Source organism: Vanessa tameamea, chromosome 18 (assembly GCF_037043105.1).
Source record: "Vanessa tameamea isolate UH-Manoa-2023 chromosome 18, ilVanTame1 primary haplotype, whole genome shotgun sequence".
NCBI lineage: Eukaryota > Metazoa > Arthropoda > Insecta > Lepidoptera > Nymphalidae > Vanessa > Vanessa tameamea.
Window position 1 is genome coordinate 3,882,173 of NC_087326.1, and position 15,268 is coordinate 3,897,440.

At 32.6% G+C, this 15,268-nt stretch overlaps 1 protein-coding gene across 1 annotated transcript in view; it reads left to right on the plus strand.

Annotated features, from left to right (window-relative positions):
- The window catches only part of LOC113397268 (ceramide transfer protein), a 34,252-nt gene that overhangs the window by 5,451 nt on the left and 13,533 nt on the right, over positions 1-15,268 (plus strand). The window lies entirely within an intron of this gene.

Sequence of the window (15,268 nt, forward strand, 5' to 3'; positions counted from 1 at the left end):
TAATTAAAATTTATATAACGTTAAAAGACCCTTCGTTTCATATTACCGGAATGTGTATTTGCTTTTGTTAGTTCACAATAATGTAAATCGCGCTTTATCTGCTTCTTGTTTTATAACCTATACAGACGCGGCGAAAGAACTTTATTTTATAATATTTAGTAACGTTATGTAACAATTCGTGCGTCCCATTTAATAACCTAGTAGGTCTCAAAAGTCGGAATGAAGTTACGAGTTACCTAAAATGAGAGTGAGACAACAGATAAATCATCATAAAGTAATCTATAATTCAATCACAGGCGCAGTAAAGTCAAATAAACAACTTTGACATTGAATTAACGCGATTTCATTCGTTATGAAGTCACGTGGCATTTCGATTTTTGGCGAAGTTATTTTCGAATATTTGGAAGTAAAATTGAAGTGGTTTTAAGTATTTAAATTAATATCATGTTTGCTAAATCAAAACAAATCACATGGAATATGTAAATGTAGGTTTTATTTTATTAGTGAAGGGGCTGTGACCGCTTACCACTGGTGGTCAACTTGTCTGCCTGTCGGTCCCGTAAATGAAATAAAAAAAAAAAATTCATATATTAACTAAGATAAGCACTTCTCTCCCTTCACGCAGTTTTGTGTGTCTAATTTTTGATAAATGTTTATTTTTAGCGTTCTGCTTAAAACTGTTCTATTTCGAAGTCTTAAAAAAGTAACATAAATTCTATTAGATGTTTATACATAGTTTGAAAGTTCAAACCACTCTTTATCCTCATGAATAGTCAGTTTAGTTTGTAAACATAACTAGTTCAGGATAATCACTCATGTCTTCAGAGGGCTCCAAGGCTAAGCAAGCAGCGGTGAATTTATCATGTCCTGTTATTTACAATTCATATCTTGCGATAAGACAGTAAACATGTGTTTTTGTTCTTGTATAAAATTTGCTTTAATGTACTTACTACATTTGTATTAGGACGGTCGATTTGTTTTCATTTGTATTTTTTTTTTAAAGTCACAAATGTGTATTATTGTGTAAATAGTAAAGATGTTCCGAAAAAATGTTCCGCAAAGAAGACGGTAAAGCCCACCATCCGGCCGCATTCGTAGTCGGCGACTAGTTGGCGACTATTCGGCAAAAAAACTAACTGGATTCACTTATTGAATTTTAGAGAAATTTTCATTTGGAACTGGTTATACTTGACTTTACGTAAATCATTATTTAATTGTTAAAAAAAATACGCAAGAAATTATTTTTGACATGATTAAATTTTAATTCTCTTCAGCTCTTTCCCTTTAATGAACAATAACACTTTATTTTATTTTTTTACACAAATACACCGCTCTGACCCGTGAAAAGTAAAATCAAGACGCTCTCAGGCAGCGGAAGTTGCTAAATAACCGTGATCAATGATAATATAATATAAAATTGTCAAATGACCCCCGAAACCGTGACCGACTTGGCTGAATAGTCGGCCGACTTGTCGGTCTTTGTACAACCGGCTAATCGATTAGTCGGCTAATTGGCCAAAGTTATAATCGGCACATCTCTACTTGACAAAGTGATAAACATGGAAAGAAACCCTCAGCAACGCGGCTGAGAGTCGAGATATTGAGGGAAATCGAGAGTACTAGTCCTTGAGATGCAATGCGCCATACTCGAAATAACAAGAGCAGTCGCCTACATTAGCATGATCGTATTTGGGTTTTTTTTATTATTAAATGGGAATGTTTAATATTAATTTAGGTTCAGATCATCCTTTGTATGTGCCATGTTTTTTGTTGACGGTACGAGAACATTTCGGGTTAATGTTAATCATACAATTACATACAATCATAGTGGTATGAGCAGGGCCGGACCGTAAGTGTAGGGGGCCCTGGGCTAACACTACTTAGGGGCCCACCTAAGACATATCTGAACGTAGACTTGAATTAAATGAATTGAATGGGTTTGATTAATTGCAGGACTCACAGGGCTGCAAACCATACGATCTGTTTAATTTAATAATTCTTTCGCATTATCGTCTATTTTTTACTTTGACTTGACTTAGCTGGGGCCCCCTTGAATCCACGGGGCCCTGGGCTGAAGCCCAAAAAGCCATATGGTAGATCCGGCCCTGAGTACGAGTTTTAAAATCATTTAAACGAATTCAATCTCGATACATTTTATCAATTGCCTGGTATAATAACAATTTACAAATATGATACCGGTAAGTTAGTATTAACTATACGGTATATTCATAACTACCGTAGCTGAAGGTACATCATATCAAATCAAAGCGAAATATACTTTATTTAAGTGGGATTTTACAAGACATTTTGAATCGTTAATTAACAGAACTGTATTAAATATAAATCTAACACAATGCTTATATTAAGTTTTTTTTTTTAATTAATGTAAATCAAATAAAATCGAAACGATGAAACTTAAAGTATAGAAATGGCACGGTACGTTTATAGATCGTTTGTGTACACTCGTAATTTTCTCCGCAACACTGAGCGGCGGGCCGCGACGCCCGACGGACGCACACGCTGCTCTGTTTGTTTATTTTTACGCGTTACTAGTTTTTCTGTTCCCGCTTTTTGTTTTTATTTTTTAATCTGTGGACTTGTTGCTTCGAATTCTGTGTTGATGTTGGTTGAATGCGTTTAATATATACGTTGCCATTTTTACGATGAAGTTTAAAATTTTTAAGAAATGTCAGCGTCAGGTGAGTTAGTTGTTTACACAATTGCAATAGTGTACAGTTTTACTGTGAAATAACCTACATTAATATATTATCTAAATAATTTAAACACTAAAGTAAAAATTAAAGATTCGATATGGATTTTACGTTTTTCTTTCTATTTCATTATTTTTTTTCTATTTATTCTTTATTTATGTTTCAATATTTTCAATCTTGATGACCCTGGAAAGAAAAGCGGATCATATTTTGGCTGACGACGCCGGAGAGTACATACAATATTACATTCATAATATATTATGTTATATATTATTTTTGGATGAGCGTTGTATAGGTTTGTCTTGGTAGTTGTGTATCGATACACTAATTAATTATTCTTCCATAAGATTTTTTTTGTGTCTACTCGTTTTACCTGATAATGTCTTAGCCGAGAAGACCCAGTGGATAAAACACGTGGATCTTAAACGAAAGTCGCAGATTTAAATCCGGGCAAGGGTCACTGATTATTCATGTGTTTTGTATTCTCATTTATTCTGGGGCTTAACGTGAATAAAAACCGGATAAAACCGGCTTGTGTCAGATCATATCTGAAACATGTGTTGCCACCACCGTACTGGAGCAACATGTTGAAATAACTTTCAAAATTATCCTCTATCGTAGACGTTGAATATTTGTTTACTTTTACTTTTTCGTTTGCGTGTATATGATAACTGATTTTCCTTCACTGAATATCATATTGAATCCAGCACCCAGTTTTAGGTTGGTTTTTCAAAAATTTCTTGATTTCCTAATCGTTTTTAACATTGACATACCAATATTCAAGAATTTCAAAAATAATCCTATTTTCATTTGTTCACGTCATAAAATCGTGTCAGTAATTACATATATATCGGGATACGCGGTTTATATGTCCTTTGTATAATATAGATTGAGAACAAATAGTCTCAACCAGATAAGAACTGAAAGATGATTATACGAATTTTCAATGAGCGTTATAAAGGATTCTATTGTAGACTTCAGAAATAAATATTTGTTGACAACGATAAGCAACTAGTTCACGGAAACGTAATGACATATTGATATGCATGCTTCGTAGACGTGTTACGTGTTGCAGAGATGTTGGTGAAATTCGTGTTACGGCGTTCATGGACGTTCGTCACTTGTTTTCGTTTCTAGCCTTCATTTATATTCGTCCAATATGTAGTCAATAATATGTATTTAAATTATATTGAAGTCTACTTAAAGTTCTATTTTATTTTTCTCTGTAAAATATAGATAGTAAAATTAGGCTCAATAATTTTAAACATTGGTCAAACGCTGTACAATTAAAAAAAGTTTAATATGAACACTGTGAAACCTATGCCTTAAGTTATGTAAGATAATTTTTACGTAATCATTATACGGTTACACCATAATGATCTTAAAAGATTGTTCATGAATTTTCAAGGTATTTCGATTGGCATTCAAAGATTAATCAGGGTCAGCAAAAACGTTTATATAATTTTAAGAACTTGTAGTATTATATCATAATCGAAAAGAGAAAAAAAACTTTATAGTACTTTTAATCACATGTTCGACATTAATGACGAATGATAAAATTTTAGCGATCTCGTTAAAAAGCTGTGATCATCTGTTCTAAATTTAAAAATGATTCTGCGCGGTCTCTGATAAAGCTGAATGTATTATAAAGAATTCAATTATTCATGTCCGAATCGTTTTACGTGTAACTGATTCACGAAGGTACTGTTTATGATGAATGTAGCGAGTTCGTAATGAATAAATGCAAACATGCCTGTTTCATGAGGCTGTGACGTCATTTTCAATTTATAGCTTCACATTCGTGAGGTTTCATGATAAGGACGGGAATTTAAATTAAGTGAATATATATATGCAATGTCTGTGATGTATCCGTTGTTACTGTTTTTACGCTGATTTAGTTTTATTAGTCATTATTAAAGCTGGTACGATTATATATATAATTAATATTGAATATTTTAATTCAATTGTTCTAAAATAAATATATGTAAATTATAACAATGTAATATACTTTGAATTCTGATTACTGTGTCACACACGTCAATAGTTTAAATTTAAAGCGGTTGAAGCGCTTTTTTATTGTAATATTATTAAGTTTAACTTTTTATGAAAAGCGTTGCATTTTCTGATATAATGTTTATGTTGGTTTAGTAGATTAAAAGAGTGCGAAGTGCGGACGGAAGGACATTACTATTACAAATATAAACTGTAAAGTTATTAAACCATTGCAATTTGATCGGTTCACGGTTAATAAATACGTTAGTAAGCTGGCATGGTTGCGAAAATGTAAGATGGTACGTGCCGTGTGCCGGTTAAGTGACGTGACCGAGAAAGAAAAGTGCATACAATACTACGAGTCGACCTTTCTTCATATCTCGAAGTGTATCGGCCTTTTTTGTGCAACGGTTCTGGAAACAAGTCGTCAGACTTTCTGATATAAATCATTTTTATTTTGATAAACGTTCCAATTTAAAAAAAAAAACTTCTTGTCGCCTTCGTACTATGACGATTAGAAATTTAACGTAAGCGTTGTTATAAAATTTACAGTGTTTTTTTTTCAGTACTCTAAGAATTGTATGCAAAGGTTTCAAAATTAAATTTGTTTTGATTGTCATGTCATGTCATGTCATGATGTCATGATTATAAAAACCGACCAAGTGCCAGTCAGACAAGCGCACGGAGGTTCCGTACCATTATCTATAAAAACGGTAAAAAAATCATGTCTATTGTAAGGGAGCCATAAATATTCATTTTATTCTGTTTTTAGTATTTGTTGTTATAGCGGTAACAGAAATACATTATCCGTGAAAATTTCAACTGACTATCACGTTTTATGAGATAAAGCCTGCTGACAGATGGACAGACACGGCTAGTAGAGTCTTAGTAATAGGATCCTGTTTCACGCTTTGAGTATGGAACTCTAATTAAGTCTAAAAGTGCAAGTAAAAACATTTGTAAATTTATGTATAAGTGTCAGGGAATTATCGTTCATTGTGAAATTCAATCGCTCTTTAATATCCGGTTCATATAATAAGTCTACATCGGTAATGTAATTCCATGAAGGACAATATGAATAGATAATTCGTTACATGGATCTGTATGAACTCAATTCGCATCTCATTCTACTCTAGAATAGAGTAGAATGAGATGCGAAGATAGAAATCTAATCATACTATAATAATTTATTTTATATAAAAAAAATATATTTGTACATAGTTTGGAGTGAGGTATTTTAGATAAATATCATACACTTTTTTTTTTAATATATGTATGTTGTTAGTAGTAAACTTGTAAAATCCGGGAATTTATAAAGTTCAATGAACGATGGATCTTATTAGAGATAAGTAGACGCCGGTAGATATGCTTAGTGCCAGGCGTAATACGATAGCTTCGCAATGAACAGGTTTCTGGCACTGAGCCTAGGTCGGTCAGGCAGATGTAGAGTGTACTTGATACTTGTTTAAAGGCAAGGCGAAGTGATATCGTCTGCTTTTACTACCTAAGGTCACATTAAAAACATTCTGTATGAAAAGAACATGTTCGTATTTAGTTGAATCGATTTGATGTTTATTATTTAAAAAAGTTTAAATATTTATTTGATCATATGTGTGTATGAGCTATATACATACACACATAATACATTGATATACAGATTTGACAAACTTGATTAAAAGTGTTACCATAATATTATAGGTGATAACTAAATGTAGAATAACGCAAAAAAAATACAGTACGAAAAGAAATATATTCTAAATACAAAATAAGATTTTTTATTTTTATTTTTAATTCGAATTTTGAATTAAAAATAAATATGTCATGAGAAACAAAATTATCATGTGAGTAAATAAGTACAGTATTTATGCTCTATGGTCCTTCGGAGTTATATTAAAACGTAAAACGTAACACTTTTATGATAGTGATATACGTTTTCGTGTAGTCACGTTTCGTAGATGATTTCGTGATTACTATCTAAATTCCTTCAATAAATTCTACAATGTAGTAATGATACAAAACAAATATAATCCAATAGGTAAACCGATTATATGGCTTAGATTTGACAAGTTAAAAAGCTTATAGCTTTTCAGGTCGACATCAGCAAATCATAATTTTTTTTTTTCATCAAACTGTCTAATTGCGCTTTCTCGCGATACGAAATGGTTTCGCAAGATTATAATGCGTATATATTTTAAATTAAACTTATGAAATCTTTTGACGTTTTCTTCCGAAGTTTTAAATATATATGGTATGTTTAGACGAATTTAGATTACTAAAAACTATTTATTTAATCGAATAGATTGATCTTTGTAAAAAGTTGCGATCTATATTTTGAGAAATTTTTTTGAGAATTTATGTTTTTAATATTTTATCTGTGCTTATGTTTATGTATAGTGTACATGTACATATGAGAACAATTTCTTTTGATTAAGTATATAGATCGAAAATTATATGCGGAGCATGTAATGTCGTAATTAATAACATGTCAATTATTCGATGTAATCGTTAAGGCAGTTTTCTTCTGTGAAGTTTGAAAAACAAATAGTTGAAGCGTGATGGCATTGACTCGTCATGTTAAGCTTTAATAAATCAATAAGCCCTTCGTGCCAATCGCGAACGTTTGCACCCTTGCTAATATTCATTTATTTTTTATAGATACATCGACAAGGATACAATAATGTTCTGCGTAAAACATTTATATCATAATGTATATAACTCGTTGGTTTACGTAGCGCGTTTTTGTTTTTTATGTAATTGGTAGGCGCACCGGCAAATGTGCCACTTGATGTTAAGTGGTCACCACCAGTAATACACATTGCTGTTGTAAATATTAACCATTCCTTACATCGTCAATACGCCACCAACCTTGGGAACTAAGATGTTATGTTCCTTGTGCCTGTTGTTACACTAGCTCACTCACGATTCAAACCGGAACGATACTAAGTACTTGCGGTAGAATACTTGATAAGTGGGTGGTACCTAGACAGACAGATTTGCACAAAGCCTACCACCGTAGCATCTTCAACATCATCATCATCACATGTATCAGTTAAATAACACAAAAAATACAAAATTATACACCTAAATCTGTTTCATAAATCACTGGGTACATTGGTAAAAGCCGCTGAAAATCCGTTAGCTAGTTTTTGAGTTTATTGAGCTCCGATGGACAGACGCGGCGGGCACATTGTTTTGTAGCACATTGATTTACGCTGTTGGCAATTCGATTCGATATCTATAGCGAATACGACGTAAATCTTTACAAATATTAGCATCGAATAGGTTACGACCATTTGCGACTTCATATAAGGTAACAATAAACATCTGGCGTAACAATCGCCGTGCAACATAATAAATTCTATAATTCAATTGAACATAATTATATGGACTATATATGTATATAATGAAGGCCTTGTGGTAGTGCATAGCTTATAAAGCCACAGATCTCTTGGGTTCAAATCCCGGGACGGATCAAACATTAATTGTTTTTTTTTAATCATTTAAATCTCAGTAGCATCCTTGCCTTCGCAATGCACGTAAAATCGTTAGTCTTAAGCACGAAATCTGAACGGCGATGTCGGATCGTGAGAGTGAGGGTTTAGAGAAATCACTTGTGTTGGTGACTGCTGGTTGAGCACTGTAATAAGTATATATGAGATTGCTATGGTCTCCCTTGTGATGATGACCGTCGTGACCGTAATCGGTCAGGAGGACATCAACATTATCGTCATCACATCGCCCATAACACTCAAGAAGTCGTTATAGGAAAAAAGCGTTATTTTGATCTTTGGGTGAGACCTGAATACCACTGACTACCTAGATGTTTCTAGTCAATTGACCTTTGTGTAACGATAATTTATTTTCTTTTGCATTTTTATTTGTCTCGCAACGTTAATTAAAATAATATTTTACTTTTGTTGTATTTTTCAAATTGCCAGTAATTTGTTGTGAATGTCTATTTATTGATTCAGTCGACTTATATGTATTCTACTCGTATTTCATAGTGACTAAATACAATATAATTGAATAGATTAAGTTTCCGCTTATTAATAATAGAATTAAAACACTCATAGATTATTTCATACCTGAGCATTATCGATACGTTGATATGAATATTTTAATTTAACATTATTTATCTTAATTTGTATTTTTTTTTTTATATTTATTGATGTATAAGTTTTGTTAATACTCAGATTAACTTATAATTCTACGACATTCAAAGACTGGGTTACAGGATTTTAACTATAAAAAAAAACACCCAAAAGAGGTCGAGACGAACAGCTTATTTTTTATAAATTACTTTAAAAATTTAAATTAATTCCGAATCAAATACCATTAGATATAAAAAGTGTTGATTGAATATAACCCAGTATATTCCATATTAAACCAAAAGGATTTTTTTAATTCGTTGGTTTAAAAAAATAACAAAACATCACAAAGACGAATGAACTGCGAAGTGATACGAACTGTTCAATATGGAAGCTCGTAATAAAATTGATTATATAGTCTAGTAGGTATTTTATATTCTCAATGGTGAGTAATATGTGGAATTTGCCATGTATTGTTTAACAATTCAGCATATTTGTGTATAGAATATACCTACAGTACCAAAGCAACAAATCTTTACTTTCTGTGTGATCTGTAATCGAAGATTAATTAGATTGGATTCTTAATTTAAATTCAAGTGAGATGATTAGCGGTGTCATTCTCATTATTTCGTAAATACAGTGCTGATGTATATATATATATATATATCGCAAAATTTATAAAACATACCATGTCTTCCGAGTATGTTTCTATTATTTGATAGAGTTAATGATGCGAGATGATAGGGATGCTGCATGGAATTTTTTTTTTCCTTTCCATTTAGCAACACAATCGTATTTTCAGGATTACAGTTATGCTTTCTGTGGTTATATTTATTTACTATGCAATCTCTTTACAATTGTGTGCCAGTTGTCTTATTTCAAATTCGCCTGTTAGTCTTGTGTGCGTCAAATATTGCGAACGAATTTTAAAGTAGTTCCGCCTAACTGTTTGAGTTAAAACTCTGCACACATTTTTAGTTCAATGACGATATATACTAAATAATGTATTATCTTACTAGTTTGCTTTTTTTTTTAATTAAGTACGTAGTACGTAGGACGATAATTTGGGTCACGTGATGGTCACCATTGCCCATTTGTGCTGTAAGAAATATTAATCATTCCTTACAACACTATTGCACCACCAAACTTGCTACCTAAGATGTTATCTCCTTGAATGCCTGTAGTCACACTGGCTCACTCCTTTAAACACAATAATATTGCTGTTAGGGGGCAGAATACATGATGAATGGATGGTACCTACCCAGACGGATTTGCATAAGACTCTGCCACCAAGTAAGTTATATGTGAAGAGCGAAGTTTTGTTCGTATTCTGTTTATAATGATTTTATTATAACGACCCTACCATGATTTGTGACCGCTACATTGCTACATTTCGGACTAATCTATATTAGTCCGAAATGTATCAAATATTCGCTACAGCGACCCGACTCGTCCATAAATATTATATACAGTTTTCATAGCAATAATAACCTTCGTCTAACAGTAATTCGTCGTGGATATAGGTCAGGTGAGTCCATGATCTTTTTCATATAGTTGTAACAAGTCGAATTCCACATAGTAACGGAGGGTGCGCCGTGACGTCACCAGCGCCAATATCGGCGAAGACAGCTACGAGGGTATGACCACATTTTGTTACGACAGACGACTTATACAATAGTATAGGGCTACATGTTAAATAGAGCCGTCGTAAACGTTCCCTTTTGTTTATCCATTTTCTCTCGGCTTTTTGATGTTGTATCGAAACGCATTGTCTGATGTTCCGTTGGCGGCGATGTAAACTGGCGGCGGGTACGTTTGAGATATATTATGTTTTCTCCGTTTATAAATTCGGGCGTGTAATGTTTGTTGTATTCGGAATGTGGGGGCTTTTCTTCAATAACAGTGTGCGCATTGCTTGTTGTATTTGGGTTAAATTTCCTGAATATTAAACAAGTGCTCTTATTTAACTTATACTACTACAGCGATTGAATAAAAACTTCTCATAATGACGCAGACTTGTCACAGTAACTTAGTTTCCACATCACTTTTGCTAAATCCATATTTATATTATAAATTTATACGGTTCGTATGGGTAAACTGGCTAACCTTAGCAACTATCGGTCCGATATAAATAATTCGTTTTGCGATAGATAGATAGATAGCCCGTTGATTGTGTCGGGCTATATAACTTTACGCTAAGAGCTTGACGGAGTAGTAATCATAATTGTCAATTAAATATTAATTAATGAAGCATGTATGTATCTGTTAATTAAATGTAACGCGGGTGAAAGCGCGTGACACATCCAGTTCGAAATCAATTTAATTATTTATTTATTTAATTGGACAACATACATCCTTTGATAAACAAAAATAACAAATACTTAATAACTATTGGGCCAATAACAGTTCTCACATATAACATTTTTCTGTAATTATGTCAACATAGTTACAGAAAAATTTGCGCCCTGGGTGGCATTAAGGCCAGCGCTGGTACAGCCGTAACTGGCTAAGTACGACCACCGGGAAGCACTAGACGCAGGATTGCAATAGTAAAATTAAATCTTTGTAGAGTCTTATATTCCAAGAAAATATTAGTTTAAAGCTCGATATCTTAGTTTAGCAAAAATATCGTGGATGTTCAGTAATTATTGAATATACATATGTGGATATATAGCCTATTCCAATGGGAGTAGGAAAAAAGATAAACAAACCTTAGATTTATTTCATGCGATTTGCTAATAACTCATCTATATTGTGCACTACTAAGAGTTTATGAGTAATATATCTTTATTTATAATACAACACTAATACACTTAACTACTTATTACCACTTTAATTTTACTTCCAAAATTCCGATAACAGTTTAGCCGATGTTAAAAACGCCTTTTTTCGCAAATCCTCTTATGGTTGGAATAGAGTATACGTTATATTAAGTTCACTTTGGAAGAGCTATTTACCTATATTCCTGTCTAGGTAGGTAGTGTCTCATCACGTATTCGATCACCAAACAGCAGTTTAGTATTGTGTTCCGGTTTCAAGTGCGAGTAAGCCAATGGAATGGCATAAGGGACATAAGATCTCAGTTCTCAAGGTCGGCGGCGCATTGATAATGTTTGGAATGGTTAATATTTTTTACAGCGCTAATATCTCTGGGCGGTGATGACCGATTACCATCAGGTATCCTATTTGCGCGTCCATCTACATTTAATAAAAATCGTTTTTTTTTTAAAACGTTTACGAGAGTAGTTTAAGGAAATAATTGTGCGTTATGGGGGAAATAAATCAAGGTGATTCAATTAGACTAAAACGTTCATATATATACAGTGTAAACTCTTTTCAACTTCCTATAACGTAATAATTAGTACAATTTGGTTTGTTAACCTTAAAACCCATTCATCGATACACTCTTATAGTATTAGCATTAGCAGCCTGTAAATTTCCCACTGCTGGGCTAAAGGCCTCCTCTCCCTTTGAGGAGAAGGTTTGGAGCATATTCCACCACGCTGCTCCAATGCGGGTTGGCGGAATACACATTTCGTTTACAGAATTTCGTTGAAATTAGACACATGCCGGTTTCCTCACGATGTTTTCCTTCACCGCCGAGCACGAGATGAATTATAAACACAAATTAAGCACATGAAAATTCAGTGGTGCCTGTCTGGGTTTGAACCCGAAATCATCGGTTAAGATGCACGCGTTCTATCCACTGGGCCATCTCGGCTCTTATAGTACAACAGTCGTTCTCTATTACGTAGGAATACGTTCATATTGTGGCGTCAGTTTGTATTAATTTTATCTTTATTATTACTGAAGTAAAATAAAAGTGTTATTGTTGAATAAAGATGATACTATCCCATCCCAAGATATAGATATGAGTAAGAAAATACAAAACATTATTGACATAGAAAAATATTACAGGCAAAGTTAACAAACTGTAATATTTAATTTCTATAATTTAGTTGATTATTGTACAAATATCAAAAAATATTTTATTAAGGTCAATTTTAATTCTCATTTCTAGATATAGTCCAATTATTAAAGACATAAAGGGGGATTTTACTACATGGCCTTTAGTAAATCAGAACCTAACAAGGAACTGTAGGTCTATTTTGTAAGAATATATTCAAAACTCTACGCAGATAAATTTATAGGATACAAGTATCAATTGGCACTCTTTGTCGGTTGTCAATATTTCATGAGTGAGAAACGAAGTGAATTCTTACAAAAAAAAATCTTGTCTTGAGTTTCGCTGTAAAGAGTTTACTCTGTATCGTGTTTCTGACACAAAAATAAAACGTTTCTGACGCAAGCACAATCAATCACTCGTACTGAGATTCGGGTGTTTTTATTTTTGCTAGGAACTCAATACTCAGTATATTGGTCTATCTTTATATTAAAAACGACTCATCAAAGCAGGCGAATACAATTTTTTAAATTAGATAAACCCAATCTGTGGTTTTAGATCGATCTTACTACTACTAGATAGACACTTATTGATTTCCAGGCAGGATGACAAAAGTAATGGACAACATGACTTTGTATTTTTAAATGTTAAAAAGGAGTAACTACTGAGTTTCTTGCCGATTCTTCTCGGTAGAATCTGCATTCCGAACCGGTGTAAGCTCCACTTATACTATATACTTAAATAAAGTATATTTTGATTTTAATCTACGTTTCAGTAACACGATGTGAAAAAACATATTCGTTTCAAACATTAAAAACTTGACGAAAGATAATTATATGATAAAACGTGAAACAAACAAACAGTTACGTTATTTATTATCTACTATACGGTTCTAATTATCATTAGTAGTATAAATAATAATTGTTATCCTGAAAACGTTATTGAGAACTGAAAATACATCAACACAGATCAACCAATCAAATTCGATGAAATAGTGTATTTGTAGTTGTTATACTAAAGTAATAGACAACACGTGAGACATTAAAAAAAATGATTAACGTTAATTCGTACATTATTGTAAGCTTTGGTTTTCGAATGATGGTTACATCAGAGCGGTTCTAATGTGCTAGTTCGCTCCAATCCTTCACTGAGAATGATTCTTTGTTTACAGCGGCATTAGTTTTATAAAGCTAATGGTGTTATTTAACCTTGGTTGTACACATTGAACGCTGTTGAATAATGTTTAGCATTCAATAGCAGAAATAGAATGACTTTTACGATGCGTTATCCGGAAAAAGAGAATCTAATGATAAAATAATGTATTCAATTGATAAGCATTAGTGTTTGATTGTTATACATTCATTAGAAAGATAAGTTAGAGATTGTTTCAGTAAGAGTTATCTACAGTTTTGTGCGAATTGGGGACCCTACCCTCAATTTACTTTACCGCCAAACTATAATACATTTTTATTGCTTGTTCCTGATAGAAGGGCAAGTGAGTTAATGGAATTACAGACACAAGGAATGGTTAGATATTATATCTCGTGTTTGACGGTGCATTGACGGCGTATGAAGTGTTTCATATGTATTTCTGCTCTCTGAATGACAATCGTATCATGTCTTCCTTCAAATTAAATATTTCAAAGGAAGTTGTATGAAAAACTACCAAATTATATATTTCTTCCTAAAATTCAGTTTATATTATTAAGTATTTTTTGTTGCGGTGTATGGGTATTATAGGGTTGTATATTCTAATATACTTTCAAAAATTCAACTAAAAAAAATTGTTTAATGACGTAGCGTTGTAGCAAGAAGCGAACACGTTCACTGCCGCCGATTTCACTTTCACTATAATTGTTACTTTTGTTTTTGTTATAAATGCTTATATGAATATAATGACGGGTTAAATATATGATTTTTTTTATATAATCTGTGGTCACGGTTTTGTGTTTACGCAAATTTTTCCTTATATTTTAAAGTAAAAATATTTCATAATAAATTCGGACACATAAAAGAGGATTTCTAAACGTCCGCGGAATGGAGGGGAAAAGTAGTAGGAATAATTCTTCGGTACTGTTGTAATTATTATGGTTTTTTTTTTTTATTTTGGCTTTTGTTTGTGCCGAATAGGCACAGATTATTTCGCCAATGTCACGTGCATTTTTTTTATCTAATTAACAGTATACTACGTTTTGACATTATAACGTCATTTGTTTACGAGTAGGTAAATCTTTCAACTAAATTGAGAAAAGATTGTAATATAATAAATTTAATAGCGCCATCTATTAAACTTCTGAACCAATATGATTATTATATTAAGTTAAAATAAATATAATAAATAATATTAAAAAAACAATGTTTAAAGAAAACAAACAGTAAAGTTAAATGAAAGGAATGATTTTTTAAATCTTTAAATATTTTACAACACATGGCTCGACAGTCCTTTGAATTTGAATAGATGCATCGTATCACGCTCTGCATTGTTCGGATGCATAGCTTAATTGATCCCTTAGGCGCTATTAACGAGAACGAGGGATGCGTGGTCATTGTTCAAGTCGTACTGTGTCGCCGGG